Genomic DNA, 23,195 nt, shown 5'->3' with positions numbered 1-23,195 from the left:
CCAGGTATGACAAGACAAGGCTGTCCCCACTCAGAAGCTCTCCATCAGTCCAAAAGAATCAGAGAGGTATTGTGCAAGGATCTAGAGACACGAGTTCAGAGAACTGGGTCCAGATATTGACATTACCACTTACTGTGAGGCTTCCCCTGGATCATTTAAATTCTTTGGGCCTCTGTTAGTTTCTTAGTTTTCACCCACCCCACCCTTACCCCTGGCTTTGGAATATAAAATAAAAGGGTTTGTCTAAATGATTTCTCAAAGGGTTTGAAAAACTGATTTTTTTGTTTTGTTTCAATATTTGTATCTTTCCTAATATTAACTTTTTCTTATCAACCGCCTGGATGGCTCAGCCGGTTAAGCATCCGACTCTTGATTTCGGCTCAAGCGGTGATCTCAGGGTCATGAGATTGGGCCCTGGTCGGGTTCCATGCTCGGCCTGGAGCCAGCTTGGTATTCTCTTTCTCTCCCTCCTTCTGCCCCTCCCCACCTCGCTCTCTCTCTCCCTCTCTAAAAAAAAAAAAAAAAATGCTTACTAAAGAAAAAACATACTCCTTCAAAAAAAAAGTAATACATAATTGTTTCAGAAGGATACAGAAGAGTGAAAATAATTCCCAATTCTTTTGAGCACAAATAGAATGATTATACAAATTCTGAATTTAAAGGACTGCCAAAGAGGCTTGCTGTAGCTTTAACATTTAACAATAGCAATAAAAAGTCATGTTTGGGCACTTTCTGTCACTTCCTACACATTTCTTGACTTTCCTTTTGAAGACTTCTGTATTCATATCTATGGTTCAGTGTTCTCATCTAAAGACTTAAGTTCTCATAAAAGCTTTTTTATTCTTTTGATGATTAGATAAAATAAAGCAAAACAAAAACCTCGTAGAGAATATTTTTTTCCCAAAATAAGGCACTCCACAACCTCTTGTGAAGAATTTATTGTGTCCAGGACTTGTGCAGGGAGATACCCAGAATGCCTTGTGATCCTGGGTGAGCAGGCCCAATGTCTAATGGGAGAAGGGAAGGAAGGTAAGTACGCAATGCCCTGAGCGTGCACACGTGAGCTATTAATTTTGTCACAGAGCAGGGAACAAAGGCTGAGTCTGAAAGAGGGGACTTGTGTCCAACAGATGGCAAAGCCTTAGAAAAGCAACCACGTAGGCAAGTTCTAGCTTGGTTAGCTAGTGCTAGAGTGACATAGGATTTATCTTCTATACGGGGGTACTTGATAATGGAAGGGGAAGTACTGATAATTATGTCAGGATACTGGGTTAAAATCAGAATTTCCTGAGCAAATGAGATCAGATGGTCACCTTACTTCATGCTAGCATTTTATGGTGAAAAATGGGACTCTGAACTGGCTGTGACATGCAACTGAGGAATCACTAAATTCTACCTCTGAAACAATCATACACTATATGTTAATTAAATTGAATTTAAATTTAAAAAGAAAAGAAGAAAAATGGGGCTCTGAATCTCATTCTTTACACACTGGAACCTGTCATAAAAATGGCATGTTCAGAATGCCCCAGGGAAGGCTTCCCCACCCTGGCCAACTTCCTGAACAACTTGTAGAAGTTCCCCTAACAATGCCTTTCAGTCCTGCTGTGAGAATCTAGCATAACATCAACACAGCAAACAAATTGTTCAAACTAAAAAAGCACATTCTTGTATCATCCTTAAATTAGTGCCATAGCAATGTAAGACTTTCCGAACCACACTGATATTCAGCCTTAGGAGTTTGGGGTTTTCCACAATGCTTTGGGGAGCCATTCAGAGCCCTAATTCTCAATGTTTCCAGCTGATGTTCCTTGATTTGCTTATTTGTGTATTTAGTTATAATTCCAAAGAGGCAACGAAGATTTTCTCTGTGCAGGGACTATTTGGAAAAGTCTTGGGAGTGGAAGAGGAAATTCGAAACCTTTTAAAACAAGGCTGGTGTCATCTAGATGTGACATCTGCTGGTGTGTAGTGAGGCAGAAGGAACAGCATATGCAAAGGCATGGGGGCAGGAACAAGCATGGAATATCCAGGGAACTGGGCGGAATTCTCCAGCTAGGAATGTGCCTGGGAATGTGGTGGGAGAAGAGACAAGGGGTGGGTTGAGACTAGATAGTGAAGGGCCTTGAATGCCACCCAAGGAGGTTAGACTTCATCCTGTTGGAACTGATGAGTCTCTGGAGCTATTCAAGCAGGATATTTGTTTCTGGAAAGAGAACAAACCAAACAAATCCAGGGAAAGTCAGTCATCCTGCATCCAATTTCTCCCTTTAGGTTTGTAGTCCTGACTTGCCCCAAACTTTTTGTTAATGTGTTCCCTGACTCACTGTACCTCAAACACCACCCCCAAAGGAAGGTATCTCAATCAACTAGTGATTATAGACACAAATTTCTGATGTTTTTAGTTCAGCCCAATCCCAACCTAGGCTGGATTGGAATATTTTAGCATCCCCCAGCTCCACTCCCAGATGGGACTCAGTGGATGAGGGGTCTGGGCCAGGCCCAGAGAGGTGAGAGTGGGGGGCTTCTGTCTTCTGGCCACGCTCTCAGAAACTGTTCCCAATGACTTTCCTTCGGTGAATTTATAATCTTCATTCCCTCGATTCTCCACCCAATCATGTCTGCCTGGGGACCAAGTCCCAGGTCATGAAGCTAATGTGAAAATGGCAGCTGTATACTTTTTAGCTACTTGGGATGCTTAATAAATGGACCAACTTGAAAGATAAAAGCCTCCTTGTCCCCAGAGGTATCTGAACAGGCGTGCTCTGGAGAGGTTTCTTTCAGGCAGTAGGGAATTGGAGTCCGACAAATGAGGATTCTACTCCCTGTCCAACTACTTACAACCTCTGAGCCTCTGTTATCTCAGCCGTAAAATAGGGATCATAATAATTCCTTCTTTAGAGTGTTCTTGAGGAAAAAAGAAAAAAAAAAACAAACAAGATCATGATGTCACCTGGCCCAATGCCAGGCATTAGTATGTGCTCAGTAAAAGCTGGCAATCATCATATTTAGTGCAGGCATCTGCCAGTGGGTGAGATTTGTGCTTCCAATGGTGAACCACAAATTAGACTTTAAACTAAAGACTGTAGTTGGGGACACAGAAGGACACTATATCATTCTTAAAGGGTCTATCCAACAAGAAGATCTGACAATTGTAAATATCTACACCCCCAACATGGGAGCAGCCATCTACATAAGTTGACTGTTAGCCAAAATAAAGAGTCATATTGATAATAATATGTTAATTGTAGGAGACTTCAATACTTCACTCTTAGAAATAGAGAGATCATCTAAGCAGAAAATCAACAAAGAAACAAGAGCTTTGAACGACACACTGGACCAGATGGACCTCATAGATATATACAGAACATTCCACCCTAAAACAACAGAATACTCATTCTTCTCGAGTGCACATGGAACTTTCTCCAGAATAGACGACATACTGGTCACAAATCAGGTCTCAACCGATACCAAAAGATTGAAATTATTCCCCGCATATTCTCAGACCATAATGCTTTAAACCTGGAACTCAATCACAGAAAAAAATTTGGAAGAAATTCAAACACTTGGAAGCTAAAGACCACTCTGCTCAAGAATGTTTGGGTCAACCAGGAAACCAGTGGTGAACCAGTCATTTATTTCTGAGTATGACCTCCACCCTGGAACATGACACAAGGAAAAGTCCTATAGGCCAAGAACTGGTCATCAATCCCAATGAATATCACCTAACAAAGACCATCTAGCTGTGGGAACCAAACTTCCCGTTTTGAGGAAGGAAAAATAAATTCAGAGAGAGGAATTACAGGCCCAAATCCACTAAGTCCATTAGGCTACAGATAGATTCTTGATGAGACCTTAGGTCTCCTGATGCTTCCTACCATGTTCAGTAGTGTTCTCTTAATGTCTCTGTTTTCTGTTAATAAGCAACATTCAGGACCTTCGGGGATCCTATCTTCCTTATATATACTAACTCATTCAATCCTTACAGCAACCTCAGGAGGCTGATCTTATTGTTAATCTCCGTTTTATGGATAAAGGAAGTGAAAGAGAAGTTAAGTTACTTACTCAAGCCTCACTGCCAACAAGCAGTAAAGCCAAGATTTGAGCCTGGGCTTGCAAGCCTGGGTCCTTAACCACAACCACATAGAGACCCTCCTAAAGTGAAAAAAACAAAAGTGCATTGTGTCTGCCTCAGAGGAGCACGCTCCCTGGAGGAGAGACACAGCCCGCAAGAGTGTGTAGTCACATGCTGCAAGCACCGGGAGAACGAGAGAGGGAGGATTTAGTTCTACAAGGGGAGGAGGGAGAGAATTAGGAAAGCTGCCTGGAGGAGGTGGCCTTTAGCCCGTTTCCAGAGCTGGCTTGTTTTCCTCTAAGCTGCTGACGGTAGGGGAGAGGGAAGGCATTCCCTGCAGGTAGAGGCATCTTTGCTGAGACAGGCAGGTGTGAAGTCGTGGGTCTTCGGGGGCACCATGAAGAAGGGAGGCCAGGATACCAGACACTAACTCAGTGCGTGACATGGGCAAGTTACTTAACCTACAGAAACCTCAACTTCCTCTTCTGTAGAATGGGAATAATAACACCCGCCTTGTGAAGCTGTTTGAACACTAAATGAGATCACGTGTATATACTTCTCAACCCAGTGTTGTTCCTCTTTCTTTACTTACCTATTATAAAATTATTTGCCTTAGTAAAAATTTTTAATTGAGCCCATTTTTTTACACTTATGCTCACAGTAGCATTAGTAATAATCCTGAGTGGGTTATTAGTCATTCGTAATAATAATATAATTAATGATAATGTTAATTGCCATTGATGGAGGGCACTAAGTACTTAATATGTATAATCTATATTTATCTAATCTACTCCTCAGAACATATCTTAAAGATAAGTATCATTATCTCTTTTTTTTTTTTTTGGAGAGATTAAGAAATGTACACAAAGGTCACCGGCTAGGAAGTAGCAGGACTAGTTTTCAGACCCAGGTCTGTCTGTCCAGAAAAATGTCCGACAGACAGAGAATGCCCTGTGTTTTGAGTTCATGTTGGTCTTGGCAATGTCCCTCAGCCTCTTTCTCAGAAAGAAAACAAACATTCAAAGAGGTTTGCTAACGTGTTGGAACAAGAACGCCCTCGTGAGAGAGGGAAGAGGCCTGCTGAGGCAGGGAGATGCGTCTATATTTGGAGGGTGGGGTTGGGGCGGCCCCTCAGCCTCTTCTCCCCAAGCCCAGAGGTCCTGGAGCGAGCCTGGCTTGAACTGGAACCTTGTGCTGCCCAGAAGTCATGGCATCTTGGCAGGTCACTGTGTGCCTTCTCAGGCTTCAGGTGGTTCTGGGAAGCCAGGGGTGCCCTGCCCGCCAGTGGAGACTGCAGGACTGCCAGGAGGCTGCCCGCTGGTAACCCAGGCCTTCACCCCCCCGCCCCCCACCCCCCGCCGTGGGTGGCTCCCAGGCAGCAGGGAGTTAATCTGCTATCTGTTGGGAAGGCTTCCAGAACCCTCCTCCCCGCCTGTGTTTGTTCAGGGCTGGGCTCTTCAGAAACTGAAACCGGCAGGACACCAGGCCCAGGCAGCCCTCATGGGATCCTGCCTGGGTTTACCTTCTATGGGGAGGATCAGAGGGCTGGGCGGAGCAGAGTCTGGAGCCTGGGCAGGGCTTGTGGATGTGGCAGGCCTGGCTCCCTTCGGCCTCCTCCCCAGGAGTTACCCCCACCCATGCCTCCACCACCACCTGGGACCAGCTCCAAGGCCCCGGAGAAGTACATGGGCAGACAAGCCAGGGTGGCTTGAATTCCGGCCCTGCCCCTCACCACCTCTGAGACACTGAGCAAATAGCTAAACTTCAGTTTCAGTTTCTTTCACTGTGAAATGGGGGTAAACAATGCCTGGCCTTTGGATTCAGTAACATATATGCAGTAAACTAACACATAAGAAGCGCTCAGTATATGGTCACTGTATTGATGTCCTTGTTACTATTATTGCTGTTGTTGTGACAATGGGTTGGGCAGCCTACTTTGTGAGGTAGTAAGTTCCCATCGCTCACGGAGTTCAAGCATAAGCTGAGTGAGATGCGGAAAATGACAAAAAACAGAATAGGAAGGGATTCACACGTGCCATACCCACATACTGACCTGGTCACTTCAGAATCACCTGGGAAGCTCAAGCACCACCTCAGACCCACTGAATCAAAACGCCCGAAGGCAAGCTTTTCCAAAAGTACACCTTCATTTTATAAACCACTCATCTGGGCCAATAAAGTCTACGTTTTTCATCTTCAAATGACCCTAATGTTATTCCCTCCTATCCTATCGATTTAAGAGTGTGACATATTTTATTGACCAAACCAGATTTGTTAACTCATAATTAATTCATTTACTTACTACATAAGTTATGTACCAAAGGCCCTGAATTCGTTCCATAAATAATCATTCACTCAACAAATATTTATTGAGGAACTACCATGTCCCAGGCACTGTGCTGTGTACCGGGGATGGCGGGGAAGAAGGCAGACAGGAGGTCTGTCCCCCCGGGGCTTCCCAGTCTGGCAAGGGAATGCAGAAAATGAACAAGGATTCAAATACTGACGTTGAAGCCAAGAGAATCCTGCCAAGTGTAAGACACCCAGTAGTCCCACAGTAAAGAGATGTGGTTCCATCAACAGCAAATAACGTTGACGTGTCATTATAAAGATGGGTGCCACTCCTCAGTGCGTGCGCACACTTAGGCGCATGCGCACACGATGGCATTCGTATATTTTTGAATCCCAAGAGGTCCAGGGTCCTTGAATCAAAAACGGCTAAGTCCTCATGAGGAAAGGAAGACCATTCAGACCTAATACCTGCTTGTATGGCCAGTCTCATTGCCTGTGACACGCATGAAGAACTATTGGCCGGTGGCCCCAAACACTCTGTCTGAGCAGAGTCGCTAAGAGTGTGGGCTCCGAAGCCAGGCTGCCTGGGGTCGAATCCCAGCTTGATTTCTTAGCAGCTGTGCCATCATGGGCAAGTTACTGTGAGAACACAGACACACAGGCACGAGCTGTATGTGCCCGTGAATAACAATACCTACTCGCAGGGTCGTCGTGGGGATTATAGAGATGGTACTGGAAGCCGTGGTACGTAGGCATCGGTATCTGAGCCGCTAATTATCCTATGCTACTTTTTGCCTTTGATGGTCTCTCTGCCTCAAGTACTCCGCCTCCCTTTTTCTATCTGGGGAGCATATAGTTATTGGTACAATGTCCCCTCCTCTCCAGAGCCTGCCTTCCTTGCTTCAGCAGGCAGCGTGATGCTTTTTCCTCTGGGTTCCTGTAGCTCTTTATATATATCTCTTAGAGCCCCTCTCACACTGCGACCATGTTTCTCATTGTTGTTGAGGTGTCTTCCTTCCTCTCTGGATTATGGGTTCTGAAAAGCAGGGCCCCATTTTGTACATTTTTTTTTTTTAAGGATTGTATTTATTTATTTGAGATAGAGTGGGCGAGAAAAAAAGAGCACGAGCAGGGGGAGGGGCAGAGGAGAGGGAGAAGCAGGCTCCCCACTGAGCAGGGAGCCAATCCCAGGACCCTGGGATCATGACCCAAGTGGAAGGCAGCCGCTTAACTGACTGAGCCCACATCTTTTCATCTCTAGGGACAAGACGGTCCCTGGGATAAAATAAACACTTGCCACTATCTGTTGAACTAATGAAAGATGGACAAGGGCTGGATGTGACATGCCCAGGATCACAGAATTCTAATCTGTACTTACTTTACATTGGGAAAAGTGCTTTACTGAGCTTCTGGTTTCTCATCTGGAAAGCAGATCTGATAATAACAGTACCTGTGTCTTGGGGCGGGGGGGGGGGGGGGGTTAAATGAAGTGCACACAGGGCAATGTTTGAGTATGAGCTCTAGAATCAGATTGTGTTCAAGTCCCAGCGCCACTACTCATAAGCTGTGTGATGTCTGACATGTTCTTAACCGTCCTGTGCCCAGAGAAAACAGATCCCAAACCAAAAAGAATATATCATCGTTACGGGCCGTTCAGAGAATTAAAGGAGATACTCTTTATAAAGTCACCAGTGCTTGGCACAGTGTAGGTATTCAGTAAATAAATACTGGTTCCTTCCCCCCACTTTCACCAACCCTGTAGGCCCTGGACTCTGAAAGCCCGAAACAGCTGTTCAAATGCCACATTTTGCTCCGAGTGACTAATGTCCCTTAAGCCAAGTTTGGAAAGCCGACTCCAGAACTAAGCTTACATTCGAGTGCTGAATTAGATGCAGGGAATGCGGCTGCCCGGTTTACTTAATTAATAAGGAAACTTTGGGAAAAGGGGCAATTTAAAATCAACAAGCACGCCAAGGAAATTAAAAAGGAGCTAGCCCACAATTTCATATGTGGGTTTCATATGTCATGGGAACAGTCCCTTATGTAAAGACAGGAATAATGGGATCATCCGAACCCAAGTTAATGTTTTACAAACTGTAAGACCGATGACTGGCATTCTGTTTGGGGAGAAAATTAACCAATTAATCAGTGTACCACACTGTAACAATTCACGAATTTCCTACTGCTTTAGCGTAACATTTTCTAATAAACTCATTATTCAAAATTCTCCAGTGGTCACACGTCTATTACGAAGCCAAAGGGTATGGAAGAGAGAGAAGGTATTTTCATTTTGGACCTAGAATCCCATAGCACTGTCACCCCAATCACCCCAAAGTTCCTTCTGTTGGTGGGATTTAGAAGAGGCTGACAAGAGGGTGCCCAGGGCCCTGGGAGCTGGGGTTGTCAGCGGGCGGGCCAGCCAGCATTTGGCAGTTGAGTGCAGAGAGGAAACGGGAGAGGGCAGGGGTCTCAACAGACCTGAGGGAGGAGCTGCACGATGGGGGAGAGGGAGGGCAGGAATCTTATTAGCAAAACCAGCTGCCTGCCAAGTAGGGTGTGGGTCCGATTCTGCAGAAAAGAGAGAACTGCTGCTGTTTTAAAACCTCAGGCCTCTAAGGTTTGGGAAGAAAGTGGGGCGGGGGTCGCAGGAGAGACAACTCCACTCCCTATTCCCCAAGCACACTCCACTTGCATATTCCACCCTGATTTTTCTTAACCTAAGCCTACTTCTCCAGACCTTGAGCCAGGTCAGGCACCTGTTCCAAAAACTCTTTCCTGATCTCTCCAGTTCGGGAAAGAATCTCTCTCTTCTTCCCCATATGGCCGAGGAAATTTGGGTCTCTGTTTTAAAACTTCTCAGAGTTCTTTATGATATGCCTGCCAAACTCCTTCATTCTTTTTTACCTCTTATCTTCCTCTTTTTAAAAGGCTTTATGGTGGTGCCATTGACATGCAATAAGCTGCACGTATTCGAAGTGCACAATTCCAGAGGTAGGGACCTGCGAACCATTAGCACCACCAAGATAGTGAACATATCCATTGCCCCAAAGCTTTCCTCATGGCTCCCTTCTCCAAACAAACACCCAGCTGCTTCCGGTCACTGTAGATCGGCTTGCATGTCCCATAGTCTTATATAAACGGAATGACAGAGTATGTACCCTTTTTTGAGTGGTTTCACCCCCTGAGCACAATTATGTTGAGATGCACTTATTCAACCTCCACTCCTCCCTGAAATGTGGGCTTCTCTGAGAAACAGGGCACAGCCAGAGCATGCAGCTCGACGCTGGCCACAAAGGCAGACCCACAGTCACTTATCATCTGAGCCTCAGTTTCCTCATTTGTAAATCGGGGTGATGCTAAACCTCCCCATTCTGGGGAGAGCTGTGAAACTCCACTGAGCCCAGAGATAAGGTGCTCTGTAAACTGTGAAAGGTCAGTCCTGGGCCAGGATTAGGCCTGAATCTAGCCAGCAACACACTGGGAACGCCCCAGCTCCCAGGGCTATTTAAAGGCCTGCGTGGATTTCTTTCAGGGGAAGCTTCACACACTGGCAATTCCTCACAGAAATGGCCAGTAAGGGTTATGCCTGGTGGCCTTTAAGCCTGGCGCAGTCACCAAGATTTCAAGGATTCTTTTCCCTCAACCGCCCCGCTTCCTCTGCATAGGTTGTGTTTATTGACAAGGTCGCCCTCCCTCCAGAGGGCTGCATGTGACCGGAGGATTCCTCCTCTGGCCTGGAGCCTGCAGATAAGGGCAGTCCATCTGCTGGGGGCTCCAAGGCCTGAGGGAATGAGAACTGAGCAGAGGAGGGGAGCAGGGGCGGGGGAGCCTGCCAGGCCTGGTTGCGGCTTCCTTTGGCCAGGACTGACAGAGGGCGGTGAGGTGGGGAAGGAAAGAAGGAAATGGTGTCTCAGGTTGGACACCTACTTGACCTATAAAATCACACCAGATTTGAGGACACTTCCTACGTCCCCCAGCTCCATGAACTGAATTGCTTATTCGCTGCTACTAAGGGAAGAGAGATGAGGTCAGCTGCTAGGGCGCAGACAGGGAGACTCAACTCAAGAGCTAGCCTGGCTTGGGGAAGCCACTCTCCCTCCCCGGGGCGGGCTGTCCTCAAGTAGAGCTACCTTTCGTTGAATACCTGCTCTGCATCAGGCACTACATTTTCTCTATGCTTTACAATGTAACCTTCAAAGCCATACTGAGTAGGGAGTGTGCTTCCTCTCATTCTACAGCTGATGAAGGTGAAATCATGGGTCCAAGGTCACCTGGGATGTGAGCCAGAATTTGAACTCAGTGATGTCTGACGACGGAATCCATGTTCTCAATTTGAGAATTTGAGGACAGCTGTTCCCAAGGAATGAACTTAAATAAATTATTTCCTGATCATGCTCTGTGAAAGTGTCCCTGTTGTAAAGACCCACAGTGGAGTTTTGTGTCTAGAAGGTTCTGAGAAATCTTAGTGCAAAGGAACTTAGATTTTTTTTCCACCAAGAATTTCCCATATTAAATTGATCACCAATCTTTTTTCCTATAAAACATTTATTCATGTTCCTCAGAACAAGTGCTCCTCAGAGCCTTGTGTGAGAATCACAGCTGAGTCAGAACTGGAGGGATTACAGGGTTTAGCCACCTTACTCGAACAAGTGCATGAACAACACCTTTTATTAACATCTCCAGTGATGAGAGACTTATTACCTGCAAAGACAGCTTGCTCCATTCTTGCACAAACGCAGTGGTTAGAACAGCCCTGGCCCACAGAAAGAGACTGCAAGCCACGTGCATAATTCTAGATTTTCCAGAAGCCACAGGAAAAAAAGTAAAAAAAGAACAGGAAAAATTCATTTTAATAACATCTAATTAATTAACCCAATGGATCTAAAAGTATTATTTCAATGTGGAGTCAGTAAGAAAGTGGTTAATGGGGTATTTTTTCTTTTTTAAATTAAGTCTTTGAAATCTAGAGTAGCCACAATTCAAGTGTCCAAAGTTGGCTAGTGTCCAGCACGTTGGATGGCCCAGGGTTAGAAGGTGCTTCTTTAGGCCAAGCTAAACTCTTCTTGCTTGGGCCTCTTCCCCAGGGTCCTCGGATTCAAGGGCTTGGTCTAAGGATGCAGAACTTCGCCAGCACCCGAGGATGTTTTGTTTCGGCTACGCATTTGCACGTGTGCATCAAGTGCATCCCACCCCCTCTCCATCATGGAGCTCAACCCTCTGACAGGGGTCTGCTCAGCTCTGTCTCCCCCTTTTAGAAGGTTTTCCAAACTTCAAAATGCCATATAAATAAAAGGCCTTATTCTCCTAACTCCTATTGCGGCAGACTTAGAATCACCCAGGATTTTTAGTAGTCTCATTACATGGTTATGTTATATTGAACCCACAGGTAGCTGCTAATACTGTGTCTGGCCCGGAGCTACTCCTCTCTGCTCCCTGGGCCTCAGTTTCCCATCTGTCAAATAACAGATGTGAGATTTCTATGATTCAGACCCATTCTGCCTCTTCTTTGCCTACCTAATAATTTCCCTTGAAACTAGGTCTTAATGTGGAGTTCGGGAAATAGTTATATCCTGCCAGATACCATAATAATAAGCATTTTTTGAACATTTCTCATGTGTCGGGCACTGTGCTAAGAGCCTTATAAATAGCATCTCATTTAATCCTCTTCAGACCTGACTGAAGTCAACACTATCATGATTCCCTTTTATAATTGCAGAAACTGAGGCATCAAGGGGCTGAGTCACAGGTCCGACACACAATAAAGGGAGCAACTGGAGATTCCAGCCCTGAGCCCAGGCTGTGAATGCAGGCAGGCCCAGACCATGGACCTGAGCGAGGCCCAGGCCTTGGACTCCGACAGAGGGAACAAGGGCCCAGGGCAAAAAAAAAAAAAAAAAGCTTTTTGCTTTTTACTGTTGCTGTCGCTGCTGCTAAAACCCACAGCGTGTCCTCCTCCTGCTTTAGCCGAGGAAGGAAATACTGTTATACTTTCCTTGCTAAGGAAATCCTACTCTTCACAAGTCAACTTTCTTCCCATCCCCTTGACCTTTCAGGAAAGGGCCCCGGGCCCCTGGAAAGGCTCTGGAAGAGACCTGAGGAGCTCAGCGTGCCCTTAGTCTAGGGCAGGGGTATTTTTACGAACTATAGAAATGATCCCTGAAAGTATAGTCTTAGGGCAGGGGTATTTTTAGAGCCGGCCGCACTGTTTACAAGGAAGCCAGTCCCCCGAGCCTGCCCTCTCCCTCCAGGCCCCACCCGCCACCGGGCTCCTTCTGGCCCTTGCTTCCTCCCTTCCGGATGCTCCTTCCCTGTCATCTCTGTCAGCATGCGGGTGCTCCGGGAGACAACTGAGCAAAGCCACGGCCCAGGGCACTGAAAGCCTTCTGGAAGGGCTAGCTGAGATTTGGCACTACAGAAAGACAAGAAGCTGCCACCAGTTGAGGAAAAGGCCCTGGCAGCTGGAGACAGGCTGGAAATCCTGTAAATGGGCTCAGCTGTGCTGCCGACGCTCCAGTGTACCAGGTGCTCTCAACTGTGACAGTCACTTACCCTCCTCGGCCTCCCTCGGTGCAGCCGGAGGGCGAGGGGCACTTGAAGAGGTGGGGGGCTCTGGGTTCTGAGCCTGAATGTCTGAGCCTCCTCCGCTGTTAGGCACGAATACTTGAGCCTACCTCATGGAGGTGGCGGCAGGTGTTAAACAGGATAATGGAGGAAAAGCCCTGGCACACAGTGGGCATGCAAGCCACAGCGTTCCTCCACAATAATCTCCATATCTCCAGCCCTTGACACAGCGTCTGGCACCAAGGAGGTTCTCCACCAAGGGAGGTTTTCCTTTATTCCTGCACCTCAGCGTTCTTTCACGTCTAAGTCTGTACAGAACCTCTCCTCCAACTGTGCACTTTTCAAAATTAAGTGTTCAGTCCTCTTGCCCAGCCCTGCACCCCTGTACCGCTGCGGTTCAAGAGTCTTCCAGCAAAAGCCCCTTCTCTGAGTCACGCTCCTGTGGCTTCCAGGGCAGGCTGCCCACACGTCCCCTCACCCCACTGGCTTTGGAGACACTGGGCCTGGCCCAGGGTACGAGTCTTCTCAGGGTCTGCTCCTAAGCTAGCAGAGCTGGGAGGGGGAGCCCGACCCAGGCAGCCTAGCCCCTCGCCAGGTTTCCCTGGATGTGGGGGTGGAGATTACAAGGCCTCCAAGCTCAGAGGAAGCTCCCTCCCTCCTCTGTCCTGAGAGCAAGCTGGACTTCAGCAGCTGCGAGAGATCCAGGGATTATTATTGGAGGCAGTTGAATTCCTACCATGAATTCTCCCCCTCCCTCCTCCACTCCCCCTCCTGTGCCCCACTTCCCCTCCCCAGCCTTTTTCCTTCCCCTCCTCCTCCTCCTCCTCGCTCTTCCCCACGGTTGTGCTTTTGACCCAGGTGACAGCCTACTGTGTTCCTAAGGGGAAGTATCAGTGGCAAGGGGAGGGATTGACTTCTCTCTGTAACCTTATGCCCCTCCTTCTCTGAGTCCTTCCACAAAGATGACCTGGGCCCTCTGGTGTGCCAACAAGTCAGAGGCTTGGTCAGGTGCTAACACCAGGGGCCAGATAGCCTGGTGGGGAGGGACCCAGGCAGCATCCCTGGTTGTTGGGCAAGTTGCGTATCAAAATGCACCTTCTCCACTGTCTCAAGGTCCTGCATTCACACTTTTTCCAGTATGTTTTTACTGTCATACAATGTATTACCTTAACCTTAACGAGAAGGTGACGCTTTTGGAGAACGTCATTACGGACCAAGCTATCCTTCCTTCTCTGCCCATCCCCTGCTCCCTAGACAAAAGAAGGAGCATGTTTCACAGGACAAAAGTCTGAGTGTAGGGGTTGGTTCGGGCAAGAGTGAATGGCAGGAGAGGAGGCTGCAGATGGATATGGGACAAATCAGGTCAGCAGCCACCGCTGGGAGCCATTGCTCCCCCCCCGCCCAGTGCTCCCCGCCAGTGCTCCCCGCCATTGTGAGTCAGGGCCTGACTGCAGCCACCGTGTGGAGGCTGGGCTGGAGAAGGGACAGAAAGAACAGCAGCAGGGAGACCTCCCCGGAAACCGTGACAACTCTTCTTGCCCTATTGAACCCCCTCAATCCCTAATCCCTGACCTTCAAGACCAGCAGGGATATGTTCATTCCCAACTCTCTTCCCCACTCACCTTCTCTTTCTTACTCACTGAGTGGCCTTCAACGTGTCCTTTAGCTTCAGTGGCTAGATTTTTCTCATCTGTAAATCAGAGAAAGTGTGTGTGTGTGTGTGTGTGTGTGTGCGCGCGCGTGCGCACACACAGACCCACATCCATGCACACACACTCCCAAGGGTTGTTATGAAGCTTAAATAAATGAGACACTGTGGAAGGAAGCCCTTTGGAAAGCACAGGCCATTCTCTATCTCCCCCTGGCCTCAGCTGCTATTCCCATTCCCCGCGGGGAAATCCTCCCCCGGAAAGCGCTGTGCACACTGGCACAGGGGCGGGCACCTCCACGAACGCTGGATCTCTCCCTTTCCACTTCCTGGTTGACTTCCAGGGCACCTGCTGTTGGCCTGTGGACAGGCAGGCAGTTTCCTGTGACGTGCCCCGTCGCCAGGCTGGTGTCCCACCGAACCTGCACAAGCTCCATGACTGACATCAAGGACCAGAGGGACCCACGGGCCTCTGCCCTGGATGGAGCATGTCAGGTGTCCAGACATGTACATATAGAGCTTCTTAGCTCTGCTTGCCTCTAGGTCCCTGCCCCTCCCCTGCAATCCATCAGCCTCACAGTTGCCAAAAAAGATCTTTCTGACATATGCAGCGCTGATTGTGACATGTCCCTCTTCTGCTTAAATCCTTCAAGGGCTCCCCACCACCTTCCAGATCAGTTCTGTAGCTTAGAATCCAGGACCCTCTGTGATCTGATCCCATCGTCCACCTCTCCCGCCTCATTGCCCACCCATTCCTACACAAGCCCTGAGTTCCCGACACATGAAACTTCATTTCCCCCAAGGAGGCTGACTGTTTCAAGCTGCTTGATGTTCTTCCCTTTACCTGGACTCCCCTGTACCCCTACTTCCCTGGCTAACTCCGACTCCTCCTCCCTTGGAACACAGCTATGAAGTCATCTCCTCTGGAAAGGTTCTCCTGACCCCTCCTTTCTTTCTTCTGGAGGCTGCCATACATATACCTCTAGCACACAGGTTATTAACCTCAGGTGGAATTTAGGAGCTTTGAGAACTTGCATGGGGGATAAAATGCATTTTTATGTTCACTAACGTCTGCCTAAAATGTAACATTTCCTTCAGTTATGAATGTATGCTCAAATCACACTGATATCTGCTATACATGTGATTCATCACCAATAGAATCATAGAAGTTTGCATATCACTTTGGAATTATTGTAGACGATCTCACAAACTGTCTATGCTCACCAATATTTTGAAATTTCAATCATTAATAAGCCTATAGATCTGATTAATGTGTAAATAAAAACTCATAAATTGTTACCAGTTTGATTTTCTTCTATATATTTTGTTAATTCTAAAAATAATTGACTGCCTTTGCTGTTGTATATGTTTTACTTTATGCATTTTAAAAAAAATGTCATTCTGAAAAGAGGTCCATGGACTTCACCTGACTGCCCAAAGTCTTCCTGTCATGAAACAGTTATTCTTCCTCTGACAAAAGCCTGTAACACCCTCCCCTAAAACTTGGTTTATCTTGTCTGTCTCTATCAACAGATCTTGAACCCTTAAAGCATGAGGCCATCGCCCTACCTGCAAGGCTTGATACAGTGCATCGTACCTAGCATATTCCTAAAAATATTTTGGGGGGAAGGAAGAAATAAATGAAGATAAAAAGGAAGAAAGGAAAGGAAGAGGGAAGGGACTGAGTAAATTTGATCTTCAAAGAGCTTCTTCTTCCCTCCTTCTGGGACATTGTCCCGGATCTCTCCAAGACTTTGCTGCCTACCTCCTTTATATCTCTGCTCTCACATCATCTTACTCAGTGAGGCCCTCCATGGCGCCATATTTAAAGTTCCAGTTCTAGAACCACCGCCCCAGCCATGCTCTGTCCTTCTTCCCTGCTTTGTCTTCTTCACACTTACCACCGTCTGATATACTATGTTTTGTCGATTTTTTTATTTATTGCTTATCTGCCCTCACTAGAATATAAGGGCCGTGAAAGCAGGGACCTTCATCTCAGATTCATTTCTGTATCTCCGGCACCAGAAAGAGCACCTAACAGATAGTAAACATTAAGTAAATATTTGTTGAATGGGTGATGGAAGCAAGCACATCGTGAAGACCAGTCAGTTAAATCAGTCTCCATCCTGTGGATGAGGAAGCCACAGATGGGAGAGTTTGAGGCCTGTGGCCACATACAGAACGAATCACAGAGCTGAAGGGATGCGAGAGTGGTGGAAAGAAGCATGGGTTTTTTTCGATTGGGCTTAGAACCCCAGGTTAGGAAGCTGGGTCCTAAGGCCCAGTGTACGTTTTCAGTGGAGAAATGACAGAGCCCCAGGAGAACTGGTTTGACCCATGAACAGGCCTGAGGAACAGATGGAGCCTCATTGGGACATGTCTTATCTTTAGGCCATTGTTGTTGGATCTACAGTTTGGATTTATAAAAATCCTGCCACTCTGTCTGCCTCTGGCAAAGACACAGTCTGTTCGCCCTGTGAGATCTGACTGTTCAAAGGATCCCTGAAGGATTCAGGAGCTACAATGAGTAGATCCTCGTGGATTCCTCACTGTCCCTGTGCAAGCCTCTGCCATAGTGCTTACCCAGCTAGGCTGGAATGTTCCCTTTTTGATAACAGGACTACATCACAGGCTTTTCTCTTTGGCATTGAGAGGCCAGAGCCTGATACACAGTAGGTTTTTAGTGACTATTTATTAAAGGAAAAATTATAACTAGAAAATTGCAAATGCTATAGTGATCTTTAGATTCAATCACGAAGAGAGTTCAATCATGAATTTTAATTGAGCCCCTACAATATAGCAGGTACTGTGCTGGGTACGTGAGCTACATTGCAGGAGCTCACAGTGGAGGTGGAGACCCATACATGAATGGGCAATGACAACACAGTGTGTCAAGGATGGAGGGGCTCTGCTTAGGAAGGCACCCCCTGAATCCTCTTGTACTTACCAACCGGAAGTTAGGTTATTATTTAATTACTTCTACTCTGTCTTCCCACAAGAACATAAGTTCCAGGAAGGCAAGCATTTTGTCATGTTCATGACTCTCCTCCTAACACATAGTAGGTGCTCACTTAGGAAGTCTGTGAATGAATGCATGGCTTGAGGAAGCAGAGAGGGTTGTGGGTGCCTAACCCAATTCAGGGATGGTGGCCACAGAAGACCTTTGGAAGGAAGCATGGTGTTCTAACCATGCTCCTTCAACATTCCTTATTTCATGACTTCCTCCCAACTCAGTAGGGTCACACCCATTTATGAAGAAGCAAATCTCAGTAAAGGGGAGTCAGCTGGGTAAAGTTCTCTCAGCTGGCAGAGCAAAGACTTGATCCTGGATCTCCCAAATCAGAAACTTACATATGCCTTCTCTACACTGGCCTGGAAGACCATTCAAGAGGGAACAAAGTCCAGAGGACAAACCATCAACCCAACATCAACATCCACCGCCACCAACATCATCATTTTTATGGCAGCTAAATTTTAATGAGTGTTCACTCTATGCCAGGCACCTTTCTAGAACGCTACACTTGTTAACTCGTTCTTCATAACCACCTTATGATTTAGGTTCCGTTGTTGTTCTCAATTTATAGATAAGAAAACTGAGGCACTATGAAGTAAGTCTAAGATTCAAACTCATGCAGTTTGGCCTCAGAGTCTACACTCAACCATTTTCATCTTTTGCCTCAACAGGTCATGCCCACCTCCTCCAAGTCTAGAAGACTTGGAGAGACTTCTAGCATTTTTATCAACATTTTTATGTTCCAGACACTATGCTAGGTGCTGTGGGGGAAAGCTACAAAGAAGTAATTAGTAAGTTTAAGATTAAGAGGAATAAGTTAAAATTAAGAAGAATTACAAATCTCCTGCCTTCAAGAGGTGGCCAATCTAGAACAGTGGATGGATAAGAAGTCAATGAAACTGAAATAAGAGATACACTGGAAGTTTCCAGAAGCCAGGGCATTTGAGCTGGGTCTTATGAAGGTAGGAAAGGTGAAAAGGTGAATAATGCTCTAGAAAAAGGCCACCACATGCAACCTATGTGTCATCTCCTCAGGCACAGATGTAGACCCAGTGTTAGGGGAGCATCGAATCCCTTAGTAGTCTAGAGGACAGAGGGTGTGGGTTGAAGACAGGGCAATTCAAAGGAGAATTGTGGATCCTGGGGCATTTGGTCTACTACATTAAATGAAATTGTTCACTGTTTAGTAGATGATGAGCTATCAAAGTTTTATGAAGAAAGAAGTAATATAATCTGACCTGCATTTCAAGGAGCTAACAGGATGAGTACGAAGATACACTCCAGAAGGAGAAGGCTGAAGAGAACAAGGCTGGTGGATCATTTAGCTCTTGCTGTATAATCAACCGCCCCATAATGTAGTGGTCTAAACCAACCACCATTTCATTATTGCTTTCAAGTCCATGAGGCAAGTGGGCAGTTCTGCAGTCAGCTCATGGGCTGCTCACATGTCTGGTGGGCACTGGAGATTGGGTGAAGCAATGGGGGTGACTGGACCACATGTCTGTCATTACCCTGGGCTTCTTTGCAAGGTAGTGTTTGCAGGGTTACCAAGAACAGGAAGAGAAAGCAAGCCCCGACGCACGAGTACTTTTCAAGCCTCTGTTTATGTCATGTTTCTTAAAGTCTCATTGACCAATCATAGATTCATAGAGTGGAAAATTGGCACCACTTTTCTGTGGCAAGAATAGCAAGGTCACTTAACAAAGTTCTGTGGGTGCAGGGATGGGATGAATTTGGGGACATTTTTGTTAGGAAGCATTGTAATGGACCAAGCAAGATGTAATAGTTGTCTAACCTAGGAAATGGCAGAAGAAACAGAGAAATGATCAGAGCATGTTTGAAATATATTCAGGAGATTATTTGCAAGAGAGAGGAAAGTATAAAGAATGTCCTTCACCCCCTGCTTTTTGGCCAGAGCATCTGGACAGATGGTCCCCTGTATCAATGAAGGGAACCAATAGGAAGATTGGGTTTGGAAGTTGTAGACACATTCCAGATCATATAATTCTCCTGGGATCTATGAATGTGCTACCTTCCTTTCTTGGAAAAAAATGCCCCTTCACTAACCTTCCCTCCACTTTGACCATGTGGTCCAAATGGAAAGTGAGATCACTTGCACGACACTGATTTTCTAGCAGTAGTGATTGGCCAGGTGTGGACATCTGATCCAAACTAGACTAAAGAGAGTGGTGAGCCCCACCTCCACTGCCAGCCAGGTCTACTATGTAGAGCTGTGCAGGTCATGCCCTGCATAAGGTTGTCTGGAAGGCAGGATAGATGGAGGCTGGAATCCAGCCTATGTTCTGCTGTACTTACAGAGATACAGCACCCAGAGGATGAGATGCCTTCTTCTATCTCGCACAGAGGCACTCTTGGTGCTGCCAGCCCCATTTACTGCTCTGGGGTGGGGTGGGCCAAGGGGGTGGGAAATGGGCTACACTAGGCAAATGGGCCCCTCTATGAATTATCCTATTGGAGCATGTGGAAAAGAGACTTTTTCCACTCTAATCCTAAAGCTGTATAGATGGGAACCCACAGACACCTATGTCCCTATGACATAGAGAGAGCCAATGAAACACAATGAAGCCAGTACATCAAGGAACTCAGAAAAAGGTGGAAGAGAGAGAGACAGAGAAAAAGAGAGCTGTCAGAATCAGAGCCCTCTGTTCCAGCCAACCCCACACTCCCTGGGCCTTGGTAGTTTGGTTTTGCCTTCAATTCTGTGATTCTCCCTACATCCTTCATTTAAATCTCCCCCTTTTGCTCAAGTAAGTTTAAGTTGGGATTTTGTTTCTTTTAACCAATACAGTTTTGAACAATAAAAGCAAGAGGTTCATGAGTTAAGATTTGGAGAGAAAGGGATAGGTAGGCATGAAAGACAGCTCAGAGGCAGAATCAAAAGTATGTGGTAACCCATTTGAGGAGCCATGTAGGAGAAGGGGTATCTGGGGGGAGGTCCCTGGCCCTTGGCTTGAACGATTGGAGAAGGATGGCGGTGTCTTTAGCAGAAGTAGGCAATCCAGATGGTAAACTATTGGGGGTGAGGTGGGGGGTGGAAGAGGGGAAAATGCATTTTTCCATTCATTGATTCATTCATTGGACAACTATTTCACAAGCCCTATCGAGGCACTGGGGATTCAACAGTGGATACAGTGACTTAGATTCAGATAGTATCCATGGGCCATCATTGACTTATTTCTTCAACTAACAGTAAGCACCACCTGTGGGCTATGCACTGTCCACAGAACTGAGCATAAATCTAGGCAGTGATGTCCAGCAGGCAGCTGGAAAGAGGGTTGAGTTGGCATTTCTCTGGTGAGAGTCATCCCCACGGGGATAATTTTGGAAGACGTGGGAGACAGTGCTTGGAGAAGAGAAGTCTAACTCCACACGCCTTGTCCATCATGCCTCGGCTCCATTTGTGAGCTGAGAACACAGTGTTTCTTTGGCCCATTCGCTGAGGCAGCCACAGAAAGAGCATGGGCTTAGGAATCCCATCTGGTGCCAGCCTGGGTTAACACACCAGCCCTATCGGGTAACCATGTGAATGCCCCTGAATGAGTTGGCTTGCCTCTTGGAGTCTTGGTGTCCTCAGCTCTGAAATGAGGATATGAACACTCATCCCAGTTTTGACAGTGAGAAAGAATGTAGGAGTGCATTCACTCAACCACAGACATGTAGTGAACGCCTAGGTGGACCAGGTTCTAGACCACAGACTTAAATGGAAGTCAGTATTAGGGGGCTCCTCTGAGAGAGACACATGAATCTTTGAGGCTACCATGGCTGGGTTCTGATTTGCCTAAAGCAAATGATCTCTCTCTGCCCACCACAAATCAGCACCAATCTGCCCTTTCCCCAGCCCATACAAAAGGCAGCATTTTCTGCAATTAGAGAAGAAAGAAAAACCAGTGTTCTGGTGTTCTCTTAGAGCTGTTCTCCAGAGCAGCAGAAAAAGGGCCCACGTGAGCCATGCTGTTCTTGGCAGCCACTACACCGCTCCTCACAGCCAGAGGCTTAAAGCTTTATTTGTGGTTTAAGTTACAAGCAAGGGCGAAAACCCCAGAAAAGATGGGGGGAGGGAGAAAACATTTTAAAAGTTGAGAAAATTGCCCTGTGTTCTCAAGTGCGGGCAATTTGTCCAAACACCTGAGCTTTGTAGAGTCCTTGTGTTCTGACTGTGGTTTTATATTCTGGGGCTCTGGGCTCAGTGTCAGGGGTAGGGGGTGTTTTTTCATACATGAAGAAAATCACAAAATCACTCTTTACAATATATTAATGAGTAGCTGTACCGTTTCAATGGTGACATTGTTGGAGTTTCTTTTTTTTTTAAATCCAGATCCAGGTTTTTGGGGTGGTTTTGTTTTGAAGATTGCTGCATAAAGCATTTCACAGACATCCCATACAGTGTCTGGGCATTGCCCCCCAAGATGGAGAGTGGAAGATGCTAAACATTTTAGGGATAAAGTAGGCCTTTACGGTCTTATCCTTGCTCTAATGACAAAAACAAGGCCCAGAGAAAGCAGGAAACATGCCCAAGGTAGCACAGTCTGTTTGTGGTAGAAGCAAGTCTAGACCCCAGGCTCCTGGACTCTGAAGGTCTTTCTGGCAAAGGCTTTGAGGCAGCCCAGAGGTGACATTCCCCCTCCGAAAGCATGACTGGCCTCCCCTTCGTGTTGACTTTTCTGGGGCAGTGACTTTTGAAAGCTGCCTTTTATGGCCCTGGCTTTGGAAGGGCCAACACTGTTATCAGTAGAACAACACAGGTGGCTTCTAAAGCTGGGCCCAGGTGGAGCCGGGCAGGAAGGGAGGCCCCTGTGCACAGGCAGACATGACCCAATCACCTGTCTGGGTTCAGAAGGTGCACAGACACTCCCTAGAGAGCAGGACAAGAGGCTAGTGTGGCAGTGAAGGGCTGGCTTTGGCCCAGACAAGATGGGTTCTAGTCCTGGTGACCCGACTTGTCAGCCGTGTAATGGAGGCATGCTCCCGGACGGGGCTATAAAACAGAGATAATGATCATTCATATAAGTGCTCAAGAGCCACTTGTCACCAGTGGCCACTGTATTAGCACAGGTACAGGGTTATCAGTCAGTTAGCAATGCTGGTAGGAGCCCTGGGCTCTTGATGTTCATTGCTTGCTTCTGGGTCTTGCCCAAGTGAGGGGACCAGCTCTAGAAGCTCAGGCTCCTGGCAGACATCAGGGTTCAGGCTCCTCTCTCTCCTCCTTGGTCCTCACTAACAATACAAGGATTTGGCTTCAAGATTGGCAGCCTGTCTGAGTGTCCCTCTCATGCTTCCTGGAGCACAATCCCAGAGTAGGAGGAGAGCATCAGGGGCCAGGGGCTGGGTGATGCCTGATGTAAATACCTGTGTTTAGAGTCAGAAAGCCTTGGATTTAAGTCCTGGCCCTCTTGCTCGGGTATTAGTGGCCCTGGGTGAGCCACTGAGCCTTTCTGAGCCTTGGTTTCCCCATGAGTGCTCCATGCCCGCCAAGTCACTTACTGGTGAGGGAATGAGGCAGCAGAGGTAGAAACACTTTGTACTCTTAATAATGGGAAATTTCTAAAAGTAAGGGGTTAGCTTTCTCCTTGCTCTGCTTCTTTTTT

General features: G+C 46.8%; 1 long non-coding RNA gene across 1 annotated transcript; it reads right to left on the bottom strand.

Annotated features, from left to right (window-relative positions):
- Positions 1-11,005: 11,005 nt before the first annotated feature.
- On the bottom strand, positions 11,006-15,118 carry LOC113910320. Its single transcript, XR_003516012.1, has 3 exons — positions 14,872-15,118; positions 14,551-14,618; positions 11,006-11,159 (listed from the first exon to the last, which is right to left on the bottom strand). It is a non-coding gene; the product is annotated as an uncharacterized LOC113910320 (long non-coding RNA).
- Between the last annotated feature and the right edge of the window lie 8,077 nt (positions 15,119-23,195).

The sequence above is a fragment of the Zalophus californianus genome, chromosome 4 (assembly GCF_009762305.2).
Source record: "Zalophus californianus isolate mZalCal1 chromosome 4, mZalCal1.pri.v2, whole genome shotgun sequence".
Lineage (NCBI taxonomy): Eukaryota > Metazoa > Chordata > Mammalia > Carnivora > Otariidae > Zalophus > Zalophus californianus.
This window is presented reverse-complemented; position numbering and strand designations above follow the sequence as displayed.